Genomic DNA, 10,189 nt, shown 5'->3' with positions numbered 1-10,189 from the left:
CTCCAATGACCACATTTGAGCCTCAAATATTCCTTTAGGATTTATTGCACAACACCAGCATGTTGTACTGCATTACTGCCAGTGTGGTGTCAGCCCTCCAGGAAAACACGACTTAGATGAGTTAATTCTGCTTTATTGTAAGGCTACCTTACAGAATCTTTCAAGTCTTAAGGTAGAAATGTCCTACTGCCACTTTTAATAATCAGATCAACCAAGGCAGGTGCTTCCTAAGTTTCTTCCTTTGACTTTTAAGCCCTTGAGGGCCCCACCTTCTCTTAACTGATGGTTTCTGTAGCAGCATCTCCTTCTCTTGTCTCTCAAGATCAATTCATGCATTCTATTGCAGTGGTAAACTGACATCTCATGGAGATGATCTGGAATAATGCAATCATGACACCCACTTCCAGCCAGTATCCCTGAGCCACCCTAGTTGCCCCTAAAAATTCTGGGAAGTGTTCAGAGAAAAGCTGACCACATAACAATATAAGATTTTTTAAAAATACATTTACCAGGCTGTCTCCAGCCAAATAAGATCATGGATAATACTTTTTAAATTTAGTCAGTGTTTCAGAGGCTATGTAAGTTTTACCAAAAAAGCCAACACAGTCCTAGGATGCATTAAGAGAGGAGTAGAAGCAAGGTAGTATTAGTATCACGTTATAGTGCCTTGATAATACTACACTTGGAACATTGCATCCTAGGATATAAAAAAGATGTTGAGAGACTAGAAAGAGTTCGGGGCAGAATGACAAAGATGGTTAGGGGACTAGAGGCTAAAACATATGAAGGACAGTTGCAGGAATTGGATATGTCTAGTTTAACTGTAAGAATAGTGTGTATGTATACAAGTGTGATTTTCTTTTTATAATAACTATTTTTTAGTTTGTTATGTTTTAACCTCAGTTAACTGTTTGACTTCTTTTACTGTTTTGTATTTATTCTTATTGTATTTGTACCGCTGTTGTAAGCCTCCCTAGTCATTCGGGATTGGGCGGCATTGAAGTCCGATAGATAGATAGACAGATAGATAGATAGATAATGGATAGATGAATAGATAGATAGATAGATAGATAGATAGTTAGATAGATAGAGATAGATAGATAGATAGATAGATAGATAATGGATAGATGAATAGATAGATAGATAGATAGATAGATAGATAGATAGATAGATAATGGATAGATGAACAGATAGATAGTTAGATAGATAGATAGAGATAGATAGAGATAGATAGATAGAGATAGATAGATAGATAGATAGAGATAGATAGATAGATAGATAGAGATAGAGAGATAGATAGATAGATAGATAGATAGATAATGGATAGATGGATAGATGGATAGATAGATAGATAGATAGATAGATAGATAGATAGAGATAGATAGAGATAGATAGAAAGATAGATAATGGATAGATGAATAGATAGATAGATAGATAGATAGATAGATAGTTAGATAGATAGAGATAGATAGAGATAGATAGATAGATAGAGATAGATAGATAGATAGATAGAGATAGAGAGCTAGATAGAGATAGAGAGCTAGATAGATAGATAGATAGATAGATAGATAATGGATAGATGAATAGATAGATAGATAGAGATAGAGATAGAGATAGATAGATAGATAGATATAGACAGATAGATAGATAGATAGATAGATAATGGATAGATGAATAGATAGATAGATAGATAGATAGATAGATAGATAATGGATAGATGAATAGATAGATAGATAGATAGATAGAGATAGATAGATAGATAGATAGATAGATAGATAGATAGATAGATAGAAGGATTAGGGGTGACATAATAAGCAGTGTGCCAATATGGGGCCAAAGAAAAGGGAGTCAAGCTATTCTCAAAAGCACCTGAAGGCAGGACAAGAAGCAATGGATAGAATCTAATCAAATAGAGAACCATCCTAGAACTAAAGCGAAATTTCCTGATAATTGGAACAATGAATCGATGGAACGACTTGTCTGCAAAAATTGTGATGCTTCAACACTGGAGGTTTTTAAGAAGAGATTGTCTGAAATGGCATCGGGTTTCCAACTTGAGTAGGGAGTTGGATTAGAAGACCTTCAAGGTCCCTTCCAACACTGCTATTCTGTTATTCTACCTACAAGTCACAAAACTGAATTTTAAGGGTCAGCGCAATTTTCTCCTGAAGTTTGAAGCAGCAGTATGCTGCTCCTGGTTTGGCCGGGTTCTGTGAACCAGTAGCGGCAGCAGCAGAAGGATCTGCCCTCCTGCCCTGGATTCTTCTGAGCATGCTCACGAACTGGTAGCAATGGGTTTTAGAACCCACTGCTGGTTTGAACCACAAATTGCTCCTGCAGTTTGAACAAAATTGGGCAGATTAACTTTCTGCTAAGTCTCTCTCTTCCTTGTCTGGATTGAACTTCAGTCACTTGGATCACTCTACCATAATCAATAAGCCCTATGAGATATGCCAGAGAAAGTGTGCATATCACCAACTAGTGACCATACACAGACATGGGTTCCCTGCCGTGGTGCTCACCTTATGGAACAGTTTTTCTCCCTGAATTAAAATCAACTCTATCCCTTTTGGTATTTAGGAAGTGGGAGTGCATGCGTGGGGGTGGAGGCACACAATGGGGGATTTGCACCTGCACAGGAGGAGTGCGGGGCAGGGTTATGCACACATGCACAAATGGGAGCACACATTGCATTATGGGTGCCAGCATGTGTGAGCGCAACAGTGCTCTCGCGCTTGGACTTTTGGCACACAATGCCAAAAAGGTTCACCATCACTGACATAGGGAATGAGAAGAGAGCTGGGGTGGTGCAGCAGGTAGAGTGCTGTACTGCAGGCCACTGAAGCTGACTGTAGATCTGTAGGTCAGCAGTTCAAATCTCATCACCGGCACAAGGTTGACTCAGCCTTCCATCCTTCCGAGGTGGGTAAAATGAGGACCCGGATTGTGGGGAAAATATGCTGGCTCTGTTATAAAGTGCTATTGCTAACATGTTGTGAGCCACCCTGAGTCTAAGGAAAAGGGCGGCATAAAATCGAATGAATGAATGAATAAATTAATTAATTAAATAAATAAATAAATAAATAAATAAGCAGGCAGGCAGGCAGGCAGGCAGGCAGGCAGGCAGGCAGGCAGGCAGGCAGGCAGGCAAGCAAGCAAGCAAGCCCCAAATGTTAAAGCTAAGGAATCAAGCAGATAGTCTGCTATCTTCTGTAAACAGCGATCAAGAATTCGGCAACGTCACTGCAGAGTCAACATTCTGGATAATCCACAAGGCACAATGCCATCAGAAGGATAATCGACAGGATCACATTCCCAATGTAGAGCAAGCCACCTTGGATGGGGACATTGTTAAGGTTTCAGTGATGTCTTTTCACTCACTTTTTGTCCCTAATGGTGTGCACATTCAAAATGGGATCACCATCTGGACTTTCCCAGGCTTCCAGCGCATGCACACACAAAACTGCACAAGAGGTTTGTGCAGGAAATCCCATTCTGCCTGCACAAATCACTTCCTGATTTGACAAGCAAAGCAGAAAGGGCAATCCAGAATATGGTCTCCAACCTTGACAGGGGTCTCCAACCTTGGCAACTTTAAGACTTGTGGACATCAACTCCCAGAATTCCTTAGCCAGCAAAGCTGTGTCCACAAGTCTTAAAGTTGCCAAGATTGGAAACCCCTGTTGTAGGATGTGTATGCAAGACTTAGGTCAGGGGTGGGTCCTACTTACCTTCCCCACTGGTTCACATCGTGACATTTTGCATGCACATACTAGCTTCACCCCTGCACACATCCCTTCCAGGCCCTGGATATGCCTAGTGCTTTAAAAAAACACACCCTGCATTGCAAACTAGCACAGAAAGCAGTTGCTGAGCAGCAATTAAATCTGCCTCCCCTGATCAGCTGGGCTTTGGAAGCAATGAGGGATTTGAACATGCACATGTGCAGTGCAGGGTGCATGCACAGGAGGAGTGCAGGGCAGGGCACACATGCACAAATTGGGGCACACACTGATTTCAAAGAGTAATGGAAGAAACATGGGATAATACAAAGCTCTATAGACAATCATTATAGAAGGATAATAAGGAGGTGTGGACCTTTCTCTAGGTACAGGGGTGTCAAACTTGTGGCCTGAAGGTCAGAGGCATCACATGCTGGCCCCACCCTTGCCCGGTTTAGCGAAGGGGAAAAAAGTCATGTCATGTGATGATGCGAGTTTGGCACCCCTGCTTCTAGCAGCTGGGGGATGATTTCTGTCCCTGAGATGAGATATTTAGATTTAGGATGGCTGTGGCAATGCTTTCTTGAAGACCAGACTGGAAAAGAATGTTAAAGAAAGCCCTTGAGATAATGCCTGCTTTTAGAATTTCAGAAAGTACAAGCCAAATTAAATATTGACACACATCCTGCCATTTAACACACACTCTCTCTCTCTTTTTCTCTCTCTCTCTCTCTCCCTCCTTCCCTCCCTCCTTCCCTCCCTCCTTCCCTCTCTCCCCTCCTTCTCTCTCCATGTGTGCGGGTGTTTCATGGTAGGGAAATTGTATATTGCCAAGACCGTTGTATGATTCCACTGTAATTTAAAAACAAAAGGCCTGGTGGCAAGGAAAAACATTTTGGGGTACAGATGTTATGTATAGCACAGCAGCTGTGCCCACATGCAGCCAGCAAGCTGTTTCTCTCCACAGGGGTGTTTTCTCTGTCCTTTACTCAGATAACATATAAATAGTCCAGTCAGGTTTATGGGATATTCATAAAAATGGTAAAAAGTTAAAACGGATGTAGAGAAATTCAGAGTGAAGAGTTTAAGCAAGCCATGTCTGGCTTTGTAATAACTTGTAAAAAATGCAACTGAGAATAAAAATAGCCAGTTTCAGAATACTGTATATTTAAATATTTTTGCTGTTCTCTTTCAATGAGGATGGAGAGACTAGGTGGTTATTGTTCACATTTATGGAATAAACTGTTTTCAATATTCAAAATGCAGCTTCATTTTACTTTTTCATTATATAAAGTGGGCTTCCCCATCTCCCTCTAGTGTCTTGGACAAACCCTTTAATTCCATGGACTATCTAGCACAGCTGAAAGGCAGCAGGTAGGAGAAGTCTAAAGTTATATATTTAGACTATTGCAAGGAGTTCTAATTCAGTAGATACACTGTATCTCATTTGTCTATTGTAATGGGCCCAGAAAGGTACAGAAAGCATCCATCAAACCAATTACAGGACTGGAACACTATCCAAATTGAAAATACAAATTATGGGAGATTTCTGGATGTAAAATAAGATAACAAATATGGAACATGATAAAAGAGCCTTCAGTGATGTAAGTACCTTACATAGGTCACTAAATCTCTGCAGCTGTCATTCCTGTTTATTAAAGATGCCATAACGTCTTGTCCAAATGTAAGCTATAAATAATAACTTATAAACCACAATGGTTAACGTCACCCAACAGATTAGGTCAAAAACAAACAAACAAACCCATTATGGTTTGCCCGATGCATGAAGTCAACCAATGAGTGATATGAGAAATATAAGCAGAGGGATCTTTTTGAAATCCTCTTTTCATAGTACAGTATTAGAACTCTGTTCTAATTCATTTTCCCCATGAAATGTATGGCCACTTTTAGGTTAGACTATAGACTACAGAAGTATCTTTCCAAGCATAATGTATAATTAGCATATCGAATTTGCTGGCACTAAATCTGAGGATAGTTACCAATACTTTGTTTAGGCATATGGTTCTAATTATGGGGAAGAAGCATAAATGTGCACACTGCTTTGTGCTCTACAGATATTCCTGCATAGAATTGGGAGCATAAAATTCATTCTGTAAACTCTGGCTACTTGCCTGCACATGATCAGCAAACCCAGATTGAGAAAGTGACCTGCATACCGATGGTTACAACTCTGCTCAGAACATTCACCTCGACACAGGGCAGTTGGAGTTTAATTGATGTGGAGCTGGAGCTTGAGTCTCTATCTTCCTTCCACTTTTACAATGAAATGTATCTGAAAATGATTTTATTGTTTTATTTGTCAAATATGTACAAGATAGCAGGTATAGATATAAACAAAGTAAATGGTAAACGAAGTAAACGAAGTATATTTTGTAAGCTGCCCTGAGTCCTCGAAGAAGGGCGGCATATAAGTCAAATAAATAAAATAAATGAGGACAGTAGGATAGGGACAACTGGTACACTTATGTATTCCCCTAGCAGACCTCTTAGGAATGGGGTGAAGTTGACAATAGACAGTCTAAGGTTAAAGTTTTTTAGGTTTGGGGAAGAAATCACAGAATCAGGTAATTTGTTTCAGGCATTGACCATTCTGTTGCCGAAGTCATATTGTCTACAGTCAAGTTTAGAGCAGTTTACCTTATATTTTTATCTATTTTTGTGCTCATATATTATTGTAGTTGAAGCTGACCTTGTGGCAGAAATAATTTTATGAATTACATTTAGATCGGTTCAAAGGAGGTGTAGTTCTAAGTTGTCTAAGCCCAAGATTTCAAATCTGGTGGAATAAGGCATTCTGTTGTAAGCAGAGGAGTGGAGGACACTTCTTCTGAAATATTTTTGGACTCTCTCGAGTGTATTAATGTCCAAAATGCAGTGTGGGTTCCAGACAGCTGTATTCGAGAATTGGTATAGCAAATGTTTTGTATGCTCTAGTTAGGAGTGTAATACTGCTAGAGAAGAAGCTACACAAGTTTTTTTGGATTGGAGCTTCATTATTTTTACGGACAATTTGTTTTCTTTGACTTTGGTGGTTATTAGTGGTATGTAAAGTTGAATGACTTTTTTACTTTTGAGCAAAACGATTTTGTCATGGTCTTTGATAGTATTACAGCCAGAGAATAGTATTTGCCAATCAAGAGATGAAGTCAGTTTTGATTCTAAGTGGAGATCCATGTTACTCTACAATCTTGTCTAACTAACAAATGCTACTTCCAATGTTTTGCTACCATAGACTAGCACAACTCTCCTCCTACAATGTCCACAGAGTCAGAACAGGATAGGATAGTTGAAGAGAGACATATTCGATAACCTTAAGAACAATAAATCACTCTTGATTTTGATACCAAGACTCAATTAGGTCAACAGTATGCCCTATTTTTCAATAAATATAAGTTGGTGTTGCTGAGTTTTTAAAATGGGTATTATGCAGTGGTGAAATCCTAATATTTTTATAGCGGTTCTGTGGCTGTGGCTTGATGGGTGTAGTATGGCTTGGTGGGCTTGGCTTGTGGGGGCATGGCAGGGGAAAGATACTGCAAAATTTCATTTCCCACCACACTCCAGGGGAAGGATATTGCAAAATTTCCATTCCCACCCCATTCTGGGGCCAGCCAGATGTGGTATTTGCCGGTTCTCTGAACTACTCAAAATTTCCTCTACCGATTCTCTGAACTACTCAAACTTTCTGCTACTGGCTATCCAGAACCTGTCAGAACCTGCTGGAATTTACTCCTGGTATTATGGCTGTAAATCCTAGAGGCCGAAGATGGGTTTTGTTTCATTGTTGTCTTCTGCTTCCCTGAAACATACGTTTGGCTCTTATAAGAAATAATGCATTCAACAATGCAAGCAGTAGTCTGATCCATCAGAGCTCTTAGATTCTTGCAGTAAATTATGTACAAGCATAGCAATTAATAACCATTTACTTAATGCCTACGGAAACCAAACTCATAACATAATCTCCTGCCCTTTCCTGTCCAATCCCATTGTTTTAAAAAAGGAAAGACACTATAAATTATGTGCTTGAAACAGAACAGCGGTGATATAGATGCTCTGTCTTTCAAGTACATTTACTAGGAACAGAACAAATTGATTTTATGTATATTATCAATGGAAAGTGTAGCTGCTCTACAAGGATGTCAAACATGCTCCCTTAAAAAAAAAAATTCCTGTATTACACAAACTGTTATAGACTGAAAATTATATCATCACATTAATACTGTTTGCAGCTTCACCAGTGATTTTAAATGGGCTTCCTACCTAAATTTCAAAAGCAAGGGTGAAGGTTGTTTTCATTTTGTATGCAAAAAATAACCTGCTCCCCCATCCCATTTTTTGCAATAAAGGTAATAAAGTCAGAGTCAGAAAAGGTTTAGGACCTTCTGGAGCTCAGAAATAGCCCACCATGTTGATTTGTCCTGCCTTTTGAGTTTGCATTGCACTTGCTATGACTCATGAAGCTTTCAGCACATAAATCATGATGTAAATTAAGTGTTGTTTTCTTCTATCAGGGCAACCTGGTCTACCCAAATTTGGGATAGAACATACTGCTTCTGTTTTCGCTTTTGAGCCCCAGTCCAGGGGCCTTTGCAGGCAATAGCTATTCATGACAAACTATTTTTTGTGTTGAATTTATATTTATTTACTATTATTAGTATTATTAATGATTAATTATTTTATATTATTGCTACACACACACACACACACACACACACACACACACACACACATACACACAGTATTAAAAGATATAAAAAGACGTTGAGACCCTAGAAAAAGTGCAGAGAAGAGCAACAAAAATGATTAAGGGACTGGAGGCTAAAACATATGAAGAATGGTTGCAGGAACCGGGTATGTCTAGTTTAATGAAAAGATGGACTAGGGGTGACCTGATAGCAGTGTTCCAATATCTCAGAGATTGCCACAAAGTAGAGGGAGTCAAGCTATTCTCCAGAGCTCCTGAGGATAAGTCAAGAAGCAACAGTGGAAACCAGGGATGAAATCCAGCAGGTTCTTGACAGGTTTTGGAGAATCAGTAGTGAAAATTTTGAGTAGTTCGCAGAATCTGTACCAGAAATTTTGAGTAGTTCAGCGAACTGGCAAATATCACCTCTGGCTGACCCCAGGAGTGGGGAGGGAATAGGACTATGCTCCTAATCACAATAGCTATTTTCCTTTATTATCCTTAGGCACTGAAAGGCTACTAAGATTTTTACTACCACACTGTGGATGTGTTTTATGCAGGATGCCCTGCATTTTCTTTCAAAATCTTTCAGTGCAAATTGGGTGCTCTGGGGTGGAGCTCCACTTTTGCTATCCCACTGCTTCTCCCTCCCCTCCGGGCAGAGCCCATCCCTCTCTTTAGGGTAACAGATTGTTTTTAGGGACATAAAATAAGTTGTTACGCATTTCCTACCCCCAAATCAGTTGAAGTTTCTGAGTTGCTGCTAAGAATTTGTCCCTGGCCCCAGATACTCTGTAGAAGCCGAGAATGAAAACATTGTGAAAGGTAATCACAATGCACTGCTGTTCTAGATGTGTTACTGACAATGATAGGAGTTGCCATTAATAGGGGGAAAGAGAGTCCAGGTGGCAGTATTTCAGTCCTCAGAACAGCTGTGGAAAATTACAACTTTAACACCATGCCATTGTTTAATACTATAGTGGATATTAGGTTTTCATTCTGAATTCTGCATTAGGCAATACTGAATTAGAGCAAAGGTATCTTAAAACCTACATTTTCCCCTCTAGTTTGGAATACACTTGCCTAAAGTCTTCATTTGGAATATATATATTTTAAAAATGGCCTCAGCACAGGATGCCACAATCAAGTCTAAGGGGCGTGCATAAGCGCACCACTCTGCCTACCGTCCCTGTCCTATTGTGTTCTTTTGTTACTTTTTATCATTACTTATCTAATGTTTAATTTGTACAAATTATCACCCTATAATTGTAGAAACATAGAAACATAGAAGACTGACGGCAGAAAAAGACCTCATGGTCCATCTAGTCTGCCCTTATACTATTTCCTGTATTTTATCTTACAATGGATATATGTTTATCCCAGGCATGTTTAAATTCAGTTACTGTGGATTTACCAACCACGTCTGCTGGAAGTTTGTTCCAAGGATCTACTACTCTTTCAGTAAAATAATATTTTCTCATGTTGCTTTTGATTTCCCCCCCAACTAACTTCAGATTGTGTCCCCTTGTTGTTATGTTCACTTTCCTATTAAAAACACTTTCCTCCTGAACCTTATTTAACCCTTTAACATATTTAAATGTTTTGATCGTGTTCCCCCTTTTCCTTCTGTCCTCCAGACTATACAGATTGAGTTCATTAAGTCTTTCCTGATACGTTTTATGCTTAAGACCTTCCACCATTCTTGTAGCCCATCTTTGGACTCGTTCAATTTTGTCAATATCTTTTTGTAGGTGAGGTCTCC

This window comes from Erythrolamprus reginae, chromosome 3 (assembly GCF_031021105.1).
Source record: "Erythrolamprus reginae isolate rEryReg1 chromosome 3, rEryReg1.hap1, whole genome shotgun sequence".
Classification (NCBI taxonomy): Eukaryota; Metazoa; Chordata; class Lepidosauria; order Squamata; family Dipsadidae; genus Erythrolamprus; species Erythrolamprus reginae.
The sequence above is the reverse complement of the archived record's forward strand: the minus strand, read 5'-3'. Positions refer to the sequence as shown.